Source organism: Ochlerotatus camptorhynchus, unplaced genomic scaffold, assembly GCF_037179485.1.
Source record: "Ochlerotatus camptorhynchus isolate MF236.1 unplaced genomic scaffold, CSIRO-AGI_Acam_v1.1 ptg000432l, whole genome shotgun sequence".
NCBI classification, from domain to species: Eukaryota; Metazoa; Arthropoda; class Insecta; order Diptera; family Culicidae; genus Ochlerotatus; species Ochlerotatus camptorhynchus.
Window position 1 is genome coordinate 1,737,404 of NW_027040918.1, and position 22,394 is coordinate 1,759,797.

General features: G+C 43.2%; 1 protein-coding gene and 1 pseudogene across 2 annotated transcripts in view; one reads left to right on the forward strand and one right to left on the reverse strand.

The window, feature by feature from the left end:
- Positions 1-22,394, forward strand: part of LOC135711355 (uncharacterized) — a 679,421-nt gene that overhangs the window by 583,941 nt on the left and 73,086 nt on the right. The window lies entirely within an intron of this gene.
- LOC135711404 (heterogeneous nuclear ribonucleoprotein L-like) lies at positions 4,782-5,444 on the reverse strand (annotated as a pseudogene).

Here is a 22,394-nt window from a genome sequence, read left to right on the forward strand (position 1 = left end):
CTTTGCTGTAGCACCAGTGACCTAGATGAAGCCAGATGCGGTATACAGCACATACCAGATGGTCGTCAAATCACAAATGTGACGATGGGGTGGGACTCTCATAGTTGATACACATGTCCAATTAAGCATACAGGAATGTAAGCACATACACATTCTCTTGACAGGCGTGGTGCCCTGCAGGGAGATGGTGAACTAAAGCCACCGCTACTCTCTGTTGCCAGACTGCCGTTGCTGTGTGGAGTATGGTTGCACGTTAGGGTGCCAATGAAAAAAAATCTGGCACAAAATGTTCATTGCCTCGAATAAAACGGCCCTATGCAAAATTTAGGCTCAATCAGACATGATTTGGGTTGGCGCAAAATCGACAAAGGTTGAACTTTTTTCATCTGAAAAATCTTCCAATGAAATTTGTAAGAAATTTCGGAAATCTAAAATAATTTTTGTTTGGCAAACTGTTAAGTCCCTGCAAGTTGATTGATGACAAAATAATCGAGTTAACACCACCGACGATCCGGCATGCCACAGGAGCATTTCGTTTGCCCACAATTCGATATGTCAAACGAGAAATTCGAACTGGCAAACGAGGTAAGACACAAACCAACGAAATGTAAATGCTTTGTATGATCGTGTCCTTGCTCATGATACGACGCGGTCGGATGAGTAGATGGCGGTAGTGTGTATTTTAAATATGGCGTCTTGGGAAATAATTTAAAAGAGGCTTGTATGAGCTGTCATGTCAGTTCGTCGGTGATAACTTTACAATTTTTTATGATTTCCGAAATTTCACATAGGCCCAGGAAGTTTTGAGTTAACACTGGATCTCAACGTTTCATGCATTTTTAAATCATTTGGCATAAAAAAAATTCGATTTCCGAAATTTGGGAGATTTTTTAGATGAATAAAAATTAAACTTGGACGATTAAGCGCCACTCCAAAAAATGTTCAATTGAACCCAAATCATTTGCATAGATTATTTGCTTTGAGGATTTTCGACGGTCTCATTTTCCCCATAAATTTCATTGGCATCCTACCATACCCTCATACCATTGATTGATGTTTTAACTTCGATGATGATAACATGCTTTGACGATGCACAGTGGAGCAAAAGGGTACTTTTGATGAACAAAAATCGTAGAGCTCTCATCATGCATCCAGAAGGTTTTATGTATCGAGAAAAGTTACGATAGTATGAGGTCACTATTTTAGTTCGAGATCAAGCCATAACTGGTGCGTATTTCATCCAAAGTTTCCAAAGTCGAATGCCAGTTGGTGATTAATCACCGACGGAAATCGAGTGTCAGAGAGGTGACTTCCACACATGAAACCTATCTAATTAATGGGCCGGGCTTCAGAAAACTTTGACCACCGGCACCGATTATGTTATTCCTGCTGTTATAAAAGGAAAACAACCAAATATTCCTAAATCATTTATGGTTTCACCTTTAAGCACGACATAAACCATGAAACATGTTGAAAATATTGGTAACATTGACTCATATACCTCCCACTCATCTGTGCACGCCAGCGGCACTCAAGAAACCAAACAACATAGAGTATTAGAATGTTCTCTATTCCATGCAAGAAAATCCATTTCAAGCACATATTCCTGTTAAACACTTTTGTAAAATGTGCATCCGGATTTCCTGAGGCAAATCTAAGAACACATCTTCTGCACATGCATTAAAGGAAGCATCCCTGCACGATGTAGGTACGACTGGGACACACAGTTCCTGCAGAAACATTGCAGCTGTCCTCCAGTCGAGAGATATGACGATACAACCCACTTTTTCTTGCTGTTTCCTGCTACTCGATCCCGGGTAATGATTGGTTTTCAAAGCATCATTTCTCCGATTTAAGCCTTGTTCTTATACACCCCAGGGGGCACTGTCTTGTTGCATGCACTACAAAGCAGCATCTAGCCAGCCAAGACATGTTCATTAATCTTATAAAACATCGGCTCCTGCACTAATCTCATTTACGGTGAATCATCCTGCAGCAGCATATCCCTATCGTATATATACACTACGAACGCCCACTGCCAACTGCCAGAATCGATAGCGGTCGGGAATTTAGGTTAAGCTCCATATTCTCGAACCCATGAAAAGGCATGACATCCGACCGGAGGGGGCAACCTGGAGGGAGAGGAAATTAAATTTAATCAAATGAATGGATGGGAAAGCAAAGCAGCCGCGTCGGTCCCAACGAGTGAAACAGAACTGTTTGTCTGAAAATCCACACTTACCCCTTGGGAGCATGAGAACACACTTGAAGTTGGTTCCGGCAAAAATAATGGCCCTATTCGAAAGTATCGAAATCAAACACTTTGAAAGGCTTTTGTGGCTCTTGGAAGAGAGCGGATGGTTTCTCGGTTGTGTGTGTGCTGAAAAGCAGGATTCAGAAGAGCTGTGGCGTCGTTTGTGGGACTTTGAGTGCGGTCGCTGAAAGGGGTAGGGGTGGAAAGTCGTTACTACTCAACCGATTTGAAGAGGCCTCCGGTGGATCGATAAATATATAAATCTCTTCCCGCACCTCCGGTGGTGCTCGCTCCGGTTTTGCACAACTCTAAGGCCGATCGATCGCTGGCACACGAAAAGCAAAAGTGGCAACAACAGCCGATCAACATCGCAGGTCAAGTGGAAAGCCCTTGCGGCAGCGATGGCATTCGAAATTGAAGTGAATTCTTTTGAGCTGTTTACAAACTGTTGCCGGATGAAATGGAATTTGCTGGAAGGTACTAATCCAATTATATCTCTGAGTGGAGCCGGGTTGCACGCTGCTGGTATGTTTGGTAAGATTTTTTCTGATTCTGTTATTATTTGGTTTTACCATAAATGTGTTTGCTCTGCATAACAAGTATGGTAGAATAACTCTACTGGGTCGTAATTGTCAAACGTAATTGGATGACCCTAGGGACTTGGGCCTAAGATTATGGTATATTGATTTTAGTGCAGTGGTGCTTAACTTTTGTTCGATTGCGATCCACTTAGGGAAATTCCATAAGCTCGCGAGCCATCAATACCAAAATACGATATGGATCATTCCACTCAAGTGACCGAGTAAATTTGCATAATTGCAATAACATTTTTTAAATTCAAAAGTTGTAGGGGCATTTTGGGAAATTTTCTTTTAATATTTCCAACTGCAAAAAATGCAACGTTGGGAACACTGGAGAATAAATCACATGTTTGCATTCGGTTTGACCAAAGGGTGGTCACTCTACACAGTGTGCCAAAATCAAACTTTGGCGCAGTCATTGGCGCTGTTTGGCACCCATGGTTACAATTTTTATGATCTTTAAAGTTATTGGCAACACTGAACTTTTTCTGCGCCGGCGCAGTGTGCATGTGTCAAAATTATTTTCAAAACAACCGTGAACCTCCACCAAGTCTCGCCATGGATTCTCAAAATCATTACACCCGTGACGGTAGTCACATCCACATTTCCTCCCAGACGTAGAACAGCTGACAGCGGTATCTTGACCTGACAGAGGTTTCCGGCCATGGCTACACGAACTAGCGATGCAGCTCCCACCGCTGCGGCTGCTTCCAATGCTGCTGCTGGTCCATCTTTTTTAGAGGAGATGGACCAGCAGAAGGAACAGCAGCAGCAGCAACTAAAGTAGCAGCCGCATTGGAAGCAGCCGCAGCCGTGGGAGCTGCATCGCTAATTCGTGTAGCCGTGGCCAACGCCGGAAATCTTGGGCCGGTCACTACAAGCGGTGCTTGAGTTTTAATCGGAAAATCAACAACCAAACAAAAACTATACCATCCGACCATTCGAACTGCTCAGTGGTTATCAAAAGAGAAAATCGATAAAGAGAATCGATCAAAGCAGATAGGACCTTTTAAAATGTTCATCGAGAAATAGTTCAACAAATTAATTTTACTCTCCTACCTTTTTGCACTTCCAACTAACACAATAAGAAATTATAATTTTTAATCATAACATTAACAACACAGTAAAAGGAAAATCCTTTCTTTTCTCAGAAAAAGAAGCTTCCGCTCTTTCAAAGCTAAGTGGCTGTTCATAAACTACGTAGACAGTTTAGAGCCCCCCGGTTGGTTTATCCATGGCCCATACAAATTTTTAAAATTTTGTATGGACAGTTGTCTACGCAGGAGGAGAGGGGGGGGGGGGGTTGAGAATCCCAAAAAAACTACAATGGACAGCCCTATGGGGTTGAACGCAATGGTGACGTAGAACTACGTGGTCTTATATAATAAATATTATTTCTTAACTGCAGCAGGAGCTTGTGTTTTGTGTAGGAATAGGAATTTGAGCGGGGTTCTCTCTATTTATACTATTTAGTATTACGCGCTTGACATAGATGGCCCACAGCAACTCACGAAGAGCTACTGATTCTTGAGAACATCACCACTCACTACGTGGTGATTGAAAAAACACCATTTGGTGAGACCGGATGGAATTCAACTTTGAAATTTGTGTTAGGGAAATGGCTTTTTGCAGGCAATCGGTGATAATTATAATTATAATAGCAACAGTTGCACATTCGTGCAGTTTTCAATAGTGACATTTTGAAAAATGATAAAATCTCAAATGCGTAGAAATATATCTGATCGATTGGTGATAAAATTATTGAAATTGGTCCTGGGGCAGCTGAGTTATTAACGTTCAAAATCTTTCATAATTTTGTTGCATGTTCCATTTTCGGTTTTCACAAAGTGTACCCCCATATAGAAATCACAGACGGAGTCCTACGTCAAAACTGTCTACGTAGTTAATGAACAGCCGTGTTTTCGATGTTCTCGTTGCGCACCGTTCATCTTCTTGGAGGAGGAGAAGCACAGCTTCATAATGAACGGGAATTTTGTGCATTTGTGATTAACCGCGCTGTGGTTGCACTTCATGATGGCGTTCACCGCCAGGGCTACGCTCGGGAACTCGACCAATCCGGAGGAGGAACCTTCCGATTTCAGTGGGAACATTCGCACTTGCGACGAATGGCAGTCCTTGGTGGTGAATGCAGTCAGCAGCAGATCCTCGGACGGCATACGGGTGGGGTATTGAAGAAGTTGAGAATGCAATTTTTGCTGGCCTGGGAAGCGATTGTTCTTGGAGGCGCTGTAGTTCTTGAAGCTGATCGAATTGTCCAGCAGGATGTAGGGGTTGGTGGACTCTGACAAGAAGTTCTGCTTGGAAAATGCTACCATCATTTCCATTCATTCAATGTTGTTCAAGTGCTGAATGCTGCATTCGACTGGTTCGACTGCGATGGCGTCTCCCATCTGGACCATTGCAGTACCCTCTTTGGTCTCCAGGAACTTTATCCTGACAACATTTCCATACAGGCAGAACAGATTGAACAGCTTATCGGTGTTGGCTGTGTTGTTGTCGAGTCCATAGACCATCATCACTGCGCCCTGTTGCTGTGCCGGTTGAATGAAGTTGGCTGGTCCGTTTCGGGTCAGCGGTGCGTCCTCCATCAGTCCGTCATGTGTTTCGGCCAGTGTTGGTTTCCAATTTTCCAACGGATGATACTCGGGCGGTGAAAAATTCGGTACAAATCCGTTTCCTCCGTCGGCACCCAGAAGGTCTGGTTGACTAATGATTGACGTCCGTTGTGCGGGGTCGGCTTACCGCCGAAGATGGAAGGATCGTGTAGCGACGGAGCTCGTCCGTTGCAGGCATCCTTGGAGTCGGATGCATCCAGTGTGTAGTCCCGACTGGAGACCGTGTCGTTTTTGAAAACATTGAAAAACAAAACAAAAACTACAACGGACAGCCCTATGGGGTTGTACGCAATGGCGACATAGGACTACGTGGTCTTATATAATAAATCTAATTTTTTAACTGCAGCAGGAGCTTGTGTTTTGTGTAGGAATAGGAATTTGAGCGGGGTTCTCTCCGTTTATACTCTTTTGTATAACGCGCTTGACATAGATGGCCCACAGCGATTCACGAAGAGCTACTGATTCCGATCAATAGCGGTGTTCGTCCTTCTATGGATGCTCATGTGGGCTGCAGCTCGCTGCTTGCAGGCAGCCTTTCGTTGTGTAGTGGAGAACAATGTCAACGCTGCTGCTACTGCTGATGCCGACGACCGGACAACACCACACACGGTGATTGGTACTGGTACTAGTTGCTTGCGGGGAGCCACCACTCACCCCACGGTTATTGAATAAACACCGTATGGTGAGACCGGATGAAATTCAACTTTGAAATCTGTGTTAGGGAAATCGCTTTTCGCAGGCAATCGGTGATAATTTTAATGGTCATAGCAACAGTTGCACATTCGTGCAATTTACAACAGTGAAATTTTGAAAAATGATAAAGTCTTAAATTTAGCAGATGCGTAGAAATATTTTTGATCGATTGATGTTAAAATTATTGAAATTGGTCCAGGGGCAGTTGAGTTATTGACGTTCAAAATCTTTCATGATTTTGTTACATGTTCCATTTTCGGTTTCTCACAAAGTGTATCCCCATATAGAAATCACAGACGTAAGGCCTTATTACGGGTGTCACTACACGGTGATAAGGAAGTGATACTCTTAATAAGAGCCGTGATTGCCGTACTAATCAAATGGGAATCACTTCACCGTGACGACAAGTGACAAGTTTTCACCGTGAAGTGACATACGTAATAAGCCCCGTAGTCTTACGTCAAATCAAGAGCTGTTAAAATACCGGTTTGCCACACAAGGCATTATTCACAAGCAAACAAAAGTCAGTTCAATGACTTCTTGGCACTACCAGTAAGCTGCGGCACACTGAGAAAAATGTTGGCGCAAAATAAGTATGTAGAGTGACCACCCCTTGGGTTTGACTGAAAGTTGAAAGGTTCAGATTTTTAGTAGCGCTACAGATTTCGTCGTTTTTAACGGCTTCAATAAGAGACCAACTTAGAGTATCGAAGCATTTCGGAGTAACGAAAGAAAATTAAAACATGTTATCTGTTAAATTCAATATAGATAGGAGATCTCCTAAATGGAAAATGTTGTTCTTTGTCGATAGGTGATTCTTGAGTAAAAAACTCATTAAACAAATAGACTGATTTCGGATAGCGATGAAAACAAAACGATAAAAGGTAATCAATGGAACAAATTTTCCTTAAGTCCTACGTTTATAAAGCCTGCTCCGACGCCCTGCCGGGTGGCCTTACGGCAATTGTCAGGACCCTTAGCCATGGCCGATGAAAAGATGGATGTCGGCATGTTCTTCAGCTCTTTCGTGACCTTGACGATCAGCTGCTCCTCCGTTTGAGGTCCGCCCAAAAATATTCAATCGCAGCTGGGTGACGTTGGGAGGGTTGGCGGTCTACCACGACCACGACGTCGCGCTTCACCGGAAAGATGATTTTCACCAGCACCTTCAGCCGCTCCTTCTGGGTGAGTGCCTGCTGTTCAGACATGGCCAGCCTCGACTGACGCTTCCGCATAACAATGTCCATCTTGCCCACGTACTTCTTCACCGTTTGGCCGGTTGTTCCGACCTCCCGACCCAAGGTGCGGAACGATGAGGCTACCTTGCCCTCGGTCTTCCACTTCAGCTTCTGCGGAACCAGGCTTCCGTTCGACGCTCTCGCTTTTCTCTAGAAGGGGGAGGATGGGATGGCGGACACGAAGTGCCTCACGATGTCCAACTTTTTCGCTCCGGGGTGGCGCTGGCAGTACGAACAGCGTAGTTGCTTGACTGTTTTCGCCATGGCTGCTGTAAATCAACTGATAACGCTGTCAATTTTGTTCTGCACATAACAGGGTTGCTATGATAGGCTACGAAAAGCTGGATTCACCTCCATGTCTACCCTATACATGGCAAGGTAATCGCATGAAAAATCGCTAAAATCAGTCCAGTTTCTTTAAAGCATACGATATTTATTATTTTTTATGGGAAATTTCGAATAACGAGCATCCGAAATTGATATAAACATTCATGAAACCCTTCTTCTTCTCCTTGTTCGCATTTCAAGCTTATTGCTTAGCGCATATTAGCTTATTGCGTGCTCTCAACTTAGTTTTTTAAATGCACTTCCACAGTTATTAATTGAGATCTTTTGATGCCAATACCAATGCATGAATTTGTATATTGTGTGGCAAGCACAATGAAACTCTATGCCCAGGGAAGTCGAGAAAATTTCCAACCCGAAAGATTCCCTCGACCGGACTGGGAATCGAACCCGCCGCGTCCGGCTTGGTAATACCGTGCCTTTACTGACTAGGCTATGAGGCCCCACTGAAACCCATAAAACCGAAATCTGCATCATCAAGCTATTTTTCAAGATGGACGCGAGAGACCAAGTCTTAATGGCCTTTACCGGAACACAGGCTTGATGAAATTCTTCAAACTCTCATGAGGTTAGCTACCCTTGCCCTGTGAGTTTAGGTAGACCTCACCTATAGACAACAAAGTTGCCAGAACTTCAACGCACTTCCCATAATTTTTCTATAGAATCTTTCAGGAAAGTTCAGCGACTTTCATGAAAATTCTGCGAACTGTAAAGAAGTTGAACAAATTTCAGGAAACTGCTGTGAACTTTAGGGAAGTTCTGAAAACTTTAAAGACGTTCTGCGAAGATCTGCGCAATTTTGTGAACAACAGTGAAGATTTTCGAACTTAAGGAATGAATTAGGAACTTCAGGAAAAATCTTCTGGGCTTCATGGACACTTGGAAAGGTCTACAAGTTTAAGGAAAACTCTAAGAACTTCAATAAAGTCCTTTGAACTCCAGGGTAGCTATGCAAACTCCAGTGAAGTTCTGCGAACTTTAAAAAGATTCTAAAATTCTAGGGAACTGCTTCAAACTATGGGCACGTTGTGAATTTATTTCAGCATATTGTTTGAAGTTTAGTGAATTTCTAAACTTAATTAAAGTTCTGCAAACCTTGGGGGTGTTCTGTGAATTTTAGGATATTTTTGTGAACTTCAAGGAAATTCTGCAAACTTGAGAGCATTTCTGTGAACACATGTAAGTTCTAAATAGTCCAGGAAAGTTCTACGAACTTCAATGAAGCTCTCCGAACTCTAGGAAAATTTTAAGAACTTGCATAAAGTTCTACTCTTCAGAGAAATACGTCAGAAAAGTTCTACAAACATATGGACAATGCGGCAAACTACAGGGCCGTTTTGCGAGCATCAGGGAAGTTCAATATCCTCCTGATAAGTTCTACGAACTTCAAGAAAATTCTGTGAACGCAAGCAAAATGTTATTAACTTCAATGTACACTCCCGATCATAAATTTGGGGTCACCCTTTAAAAAATGTGCATGTGTTTTCCTCAAAACTCCGTGATGTTACGACTGATTGTCGATCTTTATAGGTCACTTGAAAGGTGTTAATTGAATAAATAATGAATAATGAATTATTTACATCAGTTACAAATTTTAAACCAAACTATTACCAATGAACAAACGATAGGTATAGAATAAGGGTTCTACTGCCACTTTTATTTGAAAATTTGGCCGACCCAATTCTGCGAAAATCAAGCGTGAATATTCAGTGCGAATTTCGGAAAATGTTGTACCTTTAGGAGAAGTTTTAATATACAAAAATTGTAAAATGTATTAAACCAGCTACCTACGAACAAAGTTTCAGTCAATACCTTCCAAATTACTTATAAATATCGAAAACTGGTCGTAGAATGGCAGAGATATGAGCAAAAAACACATACAATGGCCCCACAATTATGGATCAGTCAGTCTAGCATGTTAACCAAATGGAAGTGATCCATAATTGAGTAGAGTAACCCCAAACTTATAATCGGCTGTGTAGCTCTGCAAACTTCAGGAATTTCTACAAAATCAAGAATAGTTCTTCATACGCCAGGAATTTTCTGCAAGCTTTAAGAGCGATCTGCGAACCACAGTGAAAATTTAAGAACCTTGGGAAAGTACTGTGAACTTTAAGAATTATTTGCGGATTTCAGAAAAAAAAAATCCGAATTCTATGAACTTTAAAGAATTTCTTAGAAAACCAGTATATTTTGATGCACTTCATCGCAATTTTAAGAACACCAGGAAAGCTTGAAGAACTTCATTGAAGTTTTGCGAAATCCGGGAAAAATGTATCAACAGGGATTTGAATTTCAATGCAGCTTCTATGAGCAGTCTTTTCGGGTCATGAATGGAAAAACTCCCGCTTGCCGTCAAAGAAAACAGGGATGATAGGAGAATTTGTTGCTGTACGCTAATCTTATGGAATGTGATGAGGGCATCGTAGAAATGATAGAGCTCCACCTAAAACAATATTCTGAACACAATCAGAGAAATTGTATGAAGACCCTTATTATACCTGGCAAACTCTGCAGCATCACCAGTCACCTTGCCAGTATTTGTCAACTTCCGCTTGAGTGTTGAGACCTTGTTGTATTGACAGTAGGATGCGTTTTCCAGGCACTCTTGTTTGTTCACCTTAGATTCCATGCACCTGCAAATCTTTTGTCAGATCATGAGTTCACGTGAAAATTTGTGCAAATGAAAGCTTATTCATCTGCTTTTACTTGTTTTGGCTTGCCCAGACAACCAAAGACGTTTCTGTCGCGTACAAAAGTAAAAGCCAGATACCTGCTAATTTTAATTCCATTTTAAACGAGTTGATTTAACATCTTATACGATTGAATCTGTAATAACGGATTGTATTTGAAAAGTCTTACGACGTAATCCGATTTAGTTCAAGTCGGAAATTGGCATTCTGTTCGATTTAAATTAAACATAATGCGATGTACGTCATTCTCTAATTCGATGTTGGCTTAAACTGTAGCAATTTACGATACTGTCTGCACATTGTTATACGACTTCTGGTTGCCTGGGTAGATCTGAGATGCCACAGATTTTTAAATGCGTTACAGTTAACAAGTCGTTTAATAAAACGTCATACGAATACAATGCTAAGCACAGCATCAGTTTGCTCGAATGCTCCAATGGACCTCGCATTTATGTGTGGAATAAAACTGCAGTGTAAGACTTCCTATCGTCAACAACAACAACGGCGAATCGTCAACAAAATAGGATACCCAACTTTAACATTCGTGTGGTAACCAGGCAACAGTTAACCGTTATTGTTATCGTTTGTCACTTCGCGGTGAGAAGCATGTGTGTGTAAAAGATGTAAAGACTATTATTTATTTCTTCATTCCTTAACAACCAGCATTTTACAACGCCATTATCGTCTTTGTTATCGCTTCTCTAGTCAGTTGTTACGGAAAGCAGTCAAAGTCGGTTGGAGTCGGTCTGGTGGCGCTCGCCGCCGGCATCTTGTATGAGTTTATGACTTAGTTTTGTACCTTCCAGTGGTTTTTGAAGGAAATGTTAGTTTATACTTGAAAACTCACGTTTGACTGCAGCTGGAACACTTGCTTGACTTTTGATTTCTGGAAAGACAAACATATTTCACTTTAATTGCGCTTTACAGGGTGATTAGAAATAACTGTCACAACCTTCAGCTTAGCATACTTTAATTCAAATCTCTCTCCCTTTACCTTTAATTACCAGCCACATTTGTTACGAAGATGAACCACTGCTGGCACGCACGTTTTAGTTTCAGCAATTTTGGAGTCCTGGCGATGCGTCTATCCTCTGATATTAGACAGATTTTCAACGCATGGTTCCTTTTTACCTCTATAATGATGCGAAAAATAAATGTTTCATCCTTTCGAAGAGATTTCAGTTTCTAAAAGATAACACACGTTTTCATACAGATTTATGACATGCTCCATTTTCACTTCCATGGTTGCTTGAAATCGAAAACGAATGGAATTGCAAATCCTACTATCAATACAAGCTGATATTTGTACACAATTTAAAACAAAAATGCTTGAACATACACCCATTTTACCCATTGAGAATTGCATATTTGTGAAACCGGTAACAGTTATTCTGAATCACCCTGTAGATGAACCGTCTTCGCTCACCTGAAACACGCCAAGCTCAGTGTGTGCCAATAAATGCACGTGGCACGGACGAAGCTCGGTTCATAGTCCCCAGCACAGGCGGGATGGAATGGGACAACTAGCACGTATGTGTTATTACCAAGGTTTCCTTCCAAGAACGCTTTCCAGGGTTCAATCAGCCACCCACTTAAATCACTCCCTCCAATCCTCCGCATTCTACAAGCGAAGCCCAGTTGTAATAGTCACATTCCTGCCCACCAAATGAAGAAAACCTATTTTCCATCCAACGACGACGACGACGACGACGACGACGACGACCGGAAGAGATGAAGTGAAACGTGCGAGGTGTGACCTGCATAACAGCTAGCTATACCAGATCAGAGTCCGGGTCATGGATGAATGGCTAAAGCTTTGTTAAACTGGTGGCACTCGCTCTCACACCCCCTCTCACGTCTTCGCCCAGGTCCTTTTCTTCGCCCGCCAGGAGCTCACACACCAGCTCTATTGTTTGGTATTCTAACCGCAAGGATACAATTTCGTATTTGCACCTCATTGTTCGCAGTTGATTATTGTACCGCACACCGAACCATTCAACGACCGATCTACCGGCGAAGATTTACTCCGGGAACAATAGGTGTGCTCCGAATGGCACCGTAACGACGACGGCGACGCCGACGACGACGACGACGGGGGAAAATAGTTTTTCGGATTCTAATTTCATTCCGTTTCATTGTTTCTGGAACACATCGAACACGGACGGGTGGGTGGTTGTGTGTTTGTGCATATATATTTAGAGCCCATTTTGCGGACGAGCCGAATCGAGCGAACAAAATAAGCAAACGGAGAATTTATTTGCTCAGGAAATTAAGAAGAATTAATGGGGTACTTGGAACCAGAAGTGGATCGTTTTCAGATGTGCAGTTTTGAAAGTGTGTTAGTTCCGGTCGATTACCGATTCGGAGAGAAAAAGCCGGGGATGGAATGGTTTACTTCAATATGCAAGTTCTGAATTGAGATTAAGAAGAATCAATCGCAATCACGTGGATGGAGTAACTTTACTACCCTTCTGAGAAAAACGCTGTTTAAGATGTTTTCTCCATGGGCTCTTATGGATGAAACAACATAGTTTTGATCAGTGCTGATAAAAATCATTTCTTCTACACTCAACATAGCTGAAAATGAAGACAACCTTAACAGATTGACCGACTACCTGCATGAGTCTGGATTTTGACATAACAAAATTCTCTTGATCGAGGCAACCTCTGAGTAGCATTCGTGGCTCGTGTTCATTTTCGCTTGTGTTGTTGTCAATATTAATATTTGTCTTCATCTGATTTTGAGGATCAAATGCAGAATGTTTATTTTCATTTTTCAGTAATATAGCGCTGAAGAACATGTCGCGTTGGTTTTTTTCACACGTCGTGGGGACGTCAATATTCAAAATAATCAGTTTGTCCAAAATTAATTTGATTATTTTGCTTTTGAGGATCGCTCCTGATTTTGACAATTTGGAGATGAATAATCAAGCACTGGTGAATGTCAACAAACGCGTATTCGTTGATATATAATGAACTCAGTTGTTCATTTTGCTCGTACGTGACAGCGAAGATTTTCAAAATAAAAGCAATTCATCTACACTGGGTTGAAGCGCTACTCCTTGCATGTGATGGTAAATGATACAAACAGGCACTGGTTTTGATATATTTCACGACATTTTCTGAACAAATTATGAAACTTTTGGGTTACATTATTAAATGACGGTACTTGAAAAGCGATTCCAATGTAAAGGGTGATACGGTCAAAATTTGGTCAAGGGAAAACGCGTGTAAATCGGTGAAATCGTTTATTTAAAAAATCAAATTAAATTTCTTTTTCAAGTTCAATTAGTATAAAATTCAGGAAAAATATTCAGTTAGGCTTCCGCTTTTCCAAATCCGAATTGCCCGGCCTTACGCTTGACCCCTGCCATCAGATTTTGTACAGCCACCTTGTCCACCTTCTTCGCCGCAGAAAGCCAGTTTGCCTTGAACTGCTGCTCGCCCTTAGCAGTTTTTTTGGTCTTCTTTAGGTTCCGCTTGACAATAGCCCAGTATTTCTCAATTGGGCGGACCTCTGGCGTGTTGGGAGGGTTCTTGTCCTTGGGAACCACCTGCACGTTGTTGGCGGCGTACCACTCCATGGCCTTTTTACCGTAATGGCAAGATGCCAAATCCAGCCAAAACAGTACGGAACAACCGTGTTTCTTCAGGAAAGGCAGCAGACGTTTATTCAAACACTCTTTCACGTAAATTTCTTAGTTGACAGTCCCGAAAGCTCAGTGTTCACTCGGCTGTCGACAAAAGCAGGCCACTCTCGATGTGTGCTACGCGATCGTCTGTTTTCTCGGCAGCAACCATTGTGTGGTCCTTCTCATTGTTCTTCATCAGCAGTTCTTTCGGTCGATGCGTCGTCGACTTTGGAAAGCAACCGTTTCGTGATGAGTGTGTAAGTGATGACCACGTTTTGCGTCCATTGCTGCAATGGACGCACTTTGACCCTCGTTGGCGTACAACAATTTGCCATACAATGAAACTACTGGAAGCGGCTCCAGCTCTGATGGAGGAGGCTTTTTGGATAGCGGAAGATAAAGTGTTTATTGTGTTGTACCTTTTGACTATAGTTTTAAAATGTATTGTATAGTGACCAAGAATCCTCGGCTCTGTAAAGTTAATTCGGTTGAGCCTTATGAAATAAATTAATGCAAAAAAAAAAATCCCGGAAGCTATGAAAATGCTGCTTTTCAAGCCACAGGTACAGATGGCTTGCCAAACCAGATACTTTTTGCGAACTTTGACAGTTTCATGTGCTTGAAAACATCTGCTACCTTTCCCCTTCCTTTTGCCGTATAAAATTCCTGTCCCGGAAGCTGCTTGTAGTCGGCTTTGGCGTAGGTTTCGTCGTCCATTACCACGCAGTCAAACTTCGTCAGCATCGTCGTGTACAGCCTCCGGGATCGCGCTTTGGCCGTCGTATTTTGTTTATCATCGCGATTTGGAGTCACTACCTTCTTGTAAGTCGATAGCCCGGCTCGTTTTTTGGCTCGATGCACGGTTGTAGACGATACACCCAGCTTATTTGCGGCATCTCGGAGAGAGAGGTTAGGGTTTCGCTTGAAACTACCGGCAACTCTCTTTGTCGTCTCAGCGGCTTCCGGTTTTCGATTTCCCCCCTATCCAGCCTTCCTGGCTGTCGACAAACGTTCCCCAAACACTGTCACCGGAAAGGAGTCCTGTGACGTGTGTGGAACTGGAGCCCACCCGAACTTCAAGTGCGAGATCTTCCGAGCGATGACCGTCGTGCAACGCCAAGCCAAGGTAAGAGAGATCAAAGCTTGTTTTAATTGTTTGAAAGTGGGTCATTTAAGTAATTCGTGTACATCGTCATATACGTGTTCTAAATGCAAGGGTAGGCACCATACCCTTCTGCATAGTGATAAACTGGTTTTCCAGTCTACCTCGAAATCCAATGTCTCGAACGCTGAATCCCAGTCTGTTTCTAAGGTTTCACAGTCAATTTCGAAGTCTCAACCTTTTCCTGATGTTTCGCAGTCTGTCTTGAAATCGAATGTCCCAAATGTGCAATATCAATCTGTTCCCAAGGAATCCCAGTCCAATAGTGCAGTCTCGCGTTCACTGAAGCAACCCCCACGTCTGAGTCATAGTTTGTTGATGACCGCTAGGGTTCAGATTAAGGATTCGGATGGAAATCTGAAATACTGTCGAGCATTTTTGGATTGTGGTTCTCAGGCTCACCTTACTTCTCGTAGTCTGGTTAAGTCTTTGAATCTACCCCGTTTCTCCACTAACGTTGAGGTAGTCGGAGCAAATGGTCAGTGTTCAACGCTATCTGAGATGGTTAGAATTGAGATACGTTCTTGTAATTCTAACTATGCTGCGCAACTTGAGTGTCTTGTTGCTGACAAAGTTACTGGCCCTATGCCATCTGTTCCATTTGATATAAGGAAGTGGAACATCCCTCCGAATCTTCCACTTGCAGATCCTGAATTTCATATTCCTGGTGAAATTGACTTGCTGATTGGAATTCAGTTGTTTTTCAAATTATTGCTGCCAGGTCAAGTCGAGATGGTTGATGAACTTCCAATCCTTCAAGAAACTCGGCTTGGATGGGTTGTTGCTGGTTCTATCGAAGAGTCTCATGTTGCACAACATTGTTACTCTGTGGGTCGGCAAAGTCTTGCTGATTCTATGGAAAGGTTTTGGTCGATTGAATCCGTGGATTCATGTAATCCTCTCACCAATGAAGAACAGTTGTGCGAAGAAATTTTCTGCTCCACAACCCATCGCGACCAGAATGGTCGTTACATTGTTCAATTGCCCCTGAAAGATTCTATTCATCGGGTAGAAGACAATCGTTCGATTGCTCTTCGTCGATTCTTCATGCTGGAACAACGGTTCCTAAAAAACCCTGAGCTGAAAAAACAATATGCAGAGTTCATCAATGAGTACAAATCCCTCGGTCACTGTATTCAGATTGATGAGTCTCAAGATCCTCCAAACCTTTTGAAGTATTATGTCCCTCACCATGCGGTTTTGAAGCCTACGAGCTCTTCAACGAAGCTCAGAGTTGTGTTTGATGCTTCATCGAAGGGTAATGGACCTTCCCTGAATGATGCTTTGATGATCGGACCAGTGGTCCAAGATGATATCTTCTCGATCAACCTGCGTTTTCGTAAGCATCGGTTCGCCTTCTCTGCTGACGTTAGTAAAATGTACCGGCAAATAGCACTTGCCAGAATCCACACTTCTTTGCTTCGAATTTTCTGGAGAGAAAATCCAAATGATCCCTTACAAGTTTTGGAATTAACGACAGTAACCTATGGTACATCTTCTGCGCCATTCTTAGCCACAAGGGCACTTCAGCAGCTTGCTATTGATGATGGTGATCAATTTCCGATTGCAGCCAAGATCGTTCTTGAAGATTTTTATGTTGATGATGTTCTGTCTGGGTCTGAAACCATAGAAGGGGCCATCCAATGTCGTCTCGAGCTCACGGAGCTACTCCGAAAAGGGGGATTTCCCATTCATAAGTAGTGTGCGAATGACTCAGCGATTTTGGAGTCAGTTCCAGAAGAAGAAAGGGAAAGGTTCTTGTCTTTTGAAGATGCGAATATTAACCAGGCCATCAAGACACTTGGACTTCGTTGGGATCCGACTGAGGATGTATACCGATTCCACGTGGAACTACCAAGTCTTTCCAACTCTCCTCCTACCAAACGGAATGTTCTCTCGCAGATCTCTAAACTATTTGATCCCCTTGGTCTTGTGTCACCTGTAATAATAGTTGCTAAGGTGATAATGCAGCAAATCTGGATGAGTAAGCTGAATTGGGATGATGTTTTGGATGGTCAGTTGATGCAAAATTGGACCATATTTCGTGATTCTCTAAATCACATCCACCAAATAAGAATTCCCCGGTATATGTGTGCCCCTGATGATGTTTATGTTGAAGTTCATGGCTTTGCCGACGCTTCTTCCTATGCGTATGGAGCATGTCTTTATATCCGAACCGTAACCCATGATGGGGTAAAGGTATCTCTTGTCTGTAGTAAGTCGAAGGTCATTCCAATCAAAGGATTGACGATTCCCCGATCCGAACTGTGTGCTGCATTGTTGCTAATCAGATTGGCCATGAAGGTTCTTCCGGCAATTAAGATGAACTTCCACTCAATCCATTATTGGTCGGATAGTCAGATCGTTCTTTCATGGTTAAAAAAGCCTCTATCTCAACTTGACGTTTTTGTTCGCAATCGAGTTGCAGAAATTGTTGATCATTCTGTTGATGCTAATTGGAATTACATCAAGTCGTCCGAAAACCCAGCTGATATTGTCAGTCGTGGTCAACCCTCCCAACTCCTTGCCTCGAACGAACTTTGGTGGAACGGACCTCCGTTTCTGCGAAGTCATAGCTATCAGATTGATGAGCTTAATCCTCTTCCCGATGATAAACTACCGGAATTGAAACCAGTAACCGCGTCTACTGCCGTTCTTGTTCCTGAAACCCTTCCAGTTATGACTGCCTTTAGTTCATTCCGAAAGCTTCAGAGAGTGATTGGATATGTCAGGAGATTTGTTGTGAATGCAAGGTCTCCCAAATCGGAACGCATCACTTCGGAATACCTAACTGTGCGAGAGTTGAAAGAGTCATTGAATTTGATTGTTAAGTATATTCAAGGAGTCGCATTTTCTGACGAAATTCGTCGGCTTGAATCAGGTGAACCTTTGCGTTGACTCAGTAGTCTGAATGTCATTATGAATGATGGTGTGTTGAAAGTGGGTGGAAGACTGAAGCATTCATGTTTGCCATATGGTTCAAAGCACCAAGCCGTACTCCCTGACAAAAACCCAATTGTCGAATCTTTGCTAAGAGCAATGCACTGCGAAATGTTGCACATTGGTCCGTCTGGTCTCATTTCGTTGGTCCGCCAGAGATTCTGGCTTCTGAATGCTCGTTCTGTTGTCAGGAAAATCATCCGGTCTTGTGTTACATGTTTCCGATCCAATCCGAGGTTGCTTCAGCCATCTATGGGCGATCTACCTGAGGTTAGAGTCGTTCCAGCTCCACCTTTCTCGAAATCAGGAGTTGATTTCGCAGGGCCAGTTTTCATTCGCCAAGGTAGTAGGAAACCTGTTCTAGTGAAGGCTTATTATTTGTATGACCACCAAGGCCATACACCTGGAATTGGTATCGGATTTGTCTGCTTCATCCTTTGTTGCAGCACTTCATCGTTTTGTTGCTCGACGAGGTCTCATCGAGGAACTGTTCTCGGACAACGGGACAAATTTTGTAGGAGCCAAATCTGATCTGCACGATTTGTTCCAGTTGTTCAAAAGTGATCAACTGCATGGACAGTTGAATGAGTTCTGTCAGGTTCGGGAGATAAAATGGACTTTTATTCCACCCAGGGCGCCCAATTTTGGGGGGTTGTGGGAAGCTGGAGTAAAGAGTACCAAAACACACCTTAAAAAAGTTCTTCGTGATGTTTCGCTGACGTTTGAGGAGTATTACACTGTGCTCACACAGATCGAGGCGATCCTTAACTCCCGACCACTGTTTCCGTCCTCTTCAGATCCCAATGAGCTTGAAGCTGTTACGCCCGGGCATTTCCTCATTGGTCGCCCATTGACTGCTATTTCGGAACCTTCACTTGAAGATGTAAACATTAATAGACTTACACGCTGGCAGCTTGTCCAGCGTATCTGTGACCATTTTTGGAAGCGATGGTCTCGCGAGTATTTGAATACCCTACAAACCCGTCAAAAATGGACAAAGGGTTCCAAGAATGTAACTCCAGGGATGGTAGTATTGTTGAAGGAAGATAACCTTCCACCTCAGGCGTGGAAACTGGCTCAAATTCTGAAGGTCTACCCCGGATCAGATTCAATTGTTAGGGTTGCAGATGTCCAAACCTCTCATGGTATTTTCCACTGCCCAATCTCGAAGTTGGCCCCTTTACCCTTTGATTCAACCCAGCCCTCTGTTGTTCATCAAGTTCCTCTTTGCCCGGGGGGAGAATGTTCGCGATTGAAGCGAACGTAATGTGTTGTAGAAGTAGAAGTAGTAGTTGTTTTGTGTAATCGCCCTAACCACTTACCCAATCCTTTAAAACTCTACTAACCCCGAGGCGACCGCGGGTAATCGGTTTCCGAAACTAACCCTAATGTGCTACATGTTTAATTTGTATCAAGACCCTGAAAACAAGCTTTGATCATTTCCTTACGCTGCCGCTGGCTTGGCACGAGCATGCAAGCAGCAGCACCGACCGAGCGACGAGCGACCGACCGACCACAAACCAACGAGCGTGCAGCGAGTGCTGATTGGTTATGAATGAAGGAGAAATGAATGAATACAACATCAAAAAGAAGAAAGCCAAACATATTTAAAGCGACGCATTTTGCGCGCCGCCTGCATACAGTCCACAAGCTTTGTAAAGCAAACACCGAAATATAGCGCCGTTGAAAGTTTTAATTCATTCTCGTTTTTCCTCTTCGGACAAGCCGAAGCCAAAACAGTCCTTTTCAGGGCTATGAGTTGAGTTGGATTTCAGTCGAGCTTTTCGTTGTGTTCCTGTTGGCATTCCCACAGGGGGAATTGGCCAAATCAGCTGGAATCCTCCGAGCCGAGGATTGCCACACCATCTCCAGTGTCCGTGATCGGACAACATAAATCGACTGCATATAGCAGAGATCGCGGGTACCCAACACGTCTCTGATAGGGATGTAGGGTTGTCTTCCTTGGGTCTCGAGGGAATTCAAAAGTCGATCTCTGGCGGCGTCATTATCCGTACATTGCCAAACTGCTTGATCGATGTCATCGTAACCGTTTCCACACCGACAAATGTTGCTGTTCATGAGGTTTATTCTATGGAGATGCGCATCTAGCAAGTAGTGGTTGTAAATGAGTCTACTCATGACGCGAATGAAGTCACGACTTAAGCCCAAGCCTTTAAACCACGCTCTCGAAGAAACATTAGGAATAATTGAATGGAACCACCGTCCAAGATTTCCAGTGTCCCAATCGGTTTGCCATCTCGAAAGGGTACTCTGACGCCAAGCGCTTAGCCAGGTTTCAAGCTAGGGAGGAGCGAAAAAAATGTTTTTGTAAAATATCTTTTCTCTCAATTGTTGGTACTTTTCAGTAAAAATACGTGGGATACTAATAGTTCGAAGTTGATCTGGAATCCCATGAATCACTTGTTTCATGGTCAGCTCGTATTCAATTGAGGAACTACTAACGGTGAAGTGAGCACGATCTGGAGTATAAAAAAGACACATAGGGGAAATGTATGTAATGCCGGTCTAATATGGGCCCATACATAATTTCAGCAATCGACTAAATTTTCAATAGCGACCAAAAATATCCATTAGTACCGTCCCAATTATGTGTTCATCTAGATAAAATTGATAAATAGCTGATTTTTAGCAATGGGCCCAATCTTAGATCCAAATGCCAACATTAGAGCCATTTCCCCTATCTGACGATATTTAGTGGTGGTAGATTCTCATAAATCGAGATTGTGTGTTCTACCCAAGAATTTCTTTAATATTTTCAATCATAAGTGTGTTCGTCACTCCACATTTGATTAGTATTCTGAGAGGTGTTACTCCTGCCAGAACCTCGAGACTCATGTTATGCGTTGAGTGCATACAGCCGAGAGCAATACTCAGTTACATGATCAGAGATGTTATGCCTCAGAACATCACGAAACATTATAAGAATCCTCCGAAAAGCTCAGTTGGATTGAGGACAGTCGAGAAATTGTGTTGGGTAGAAAGTACCACCCACCACGCTAATCGGGGATTCCTATAATCGTACCATAGAGGTAACTCTAAGACCAGCAGGTCCCGAAGAAACGAGCTCAACTTTTTGGCTCACCTCTGGTACTCTCTTCATCCCCAAGCTAATCGATGCACCCCTCGAAACATAGGAAAATTCACGAACCCCTCATTTTATCTATCAAACTTTCATAGCAAATCAAAACAAACATAGTGTAGTACTAGAATTGTGACTAGAATGGGGTACGTTAATCGATTTACTTGGGACCAATAGGCTAGCCAAGTAGTGAGCCAATTTAAAATCGTTAGTTTCCACCGGTTGGTATTAGCACTGCAGGAACTTTGCTGGACGAAACAAAAGGTATGGAAAAGCGGGCATCGAGCGGCTACTTTCTACCAGAGCTGTGGCACCACCAACGAGCTGCGAACCAGCTTTGTAGTGCTGGGTAAGATGCGCCAACGCGTGATTGGTTAGCAGCTGATCAACGCGAGGATGTGCAAGTTGAGGATTAAGGGCCGTTTCTTCAACTACAGCATCATCAATGTGCACTGCCCACACGAAGGGAGACCCGACGACGAGAAAGAAGCGTTCTATGCGCAGCTGGAGCAGGTGTACGACGGCTGTTCGCAACGGGACGTCAAAATCGTCATCGGTGACAACGACTACGGCCAACGATGTGTGAACTTTGCAGCCTCTCGAGGAATGGTAGTTCGAAGTACCTTTTTCCCCCTCAAGGATATCCACAAAGCCACCTGAAGATCACCTGATCAACACACAGAAAACCAAATCGATCACGTTCTAATCGACGGGAAATTCTTCTCCGACATTATCAACGTCCGCACGTACCGCAGTGCGAACAAAGATTAGAACTACTACCTAGTTGCAGTATGCATGCGCTCAAAACTCTCGACGGTGCATAACACACGTCGAAGTCGAACGCCGCTACCCAACATTGAGCAACTACGGGACGCCGGAGTTGCCCAGGACTACGCGCAGCAGCTGGAAGTTGCACTACCCACGGAAGAGCAGCGTGGCGCAGCTTCTCTTGAACATGGCTGTAGGGACATCCGTTCCGCCATAGGTAGCACTGCTGCAGCGGCACTAGGTACTGCAATCCCGGACCGAAGAAATTACTGGTTTGACGGCTAATGCAAACTGTTAGTAGAGGAGAAGAATGCAGCACGGGCGAGAATGCTGCAACACCGTACGAGATTGA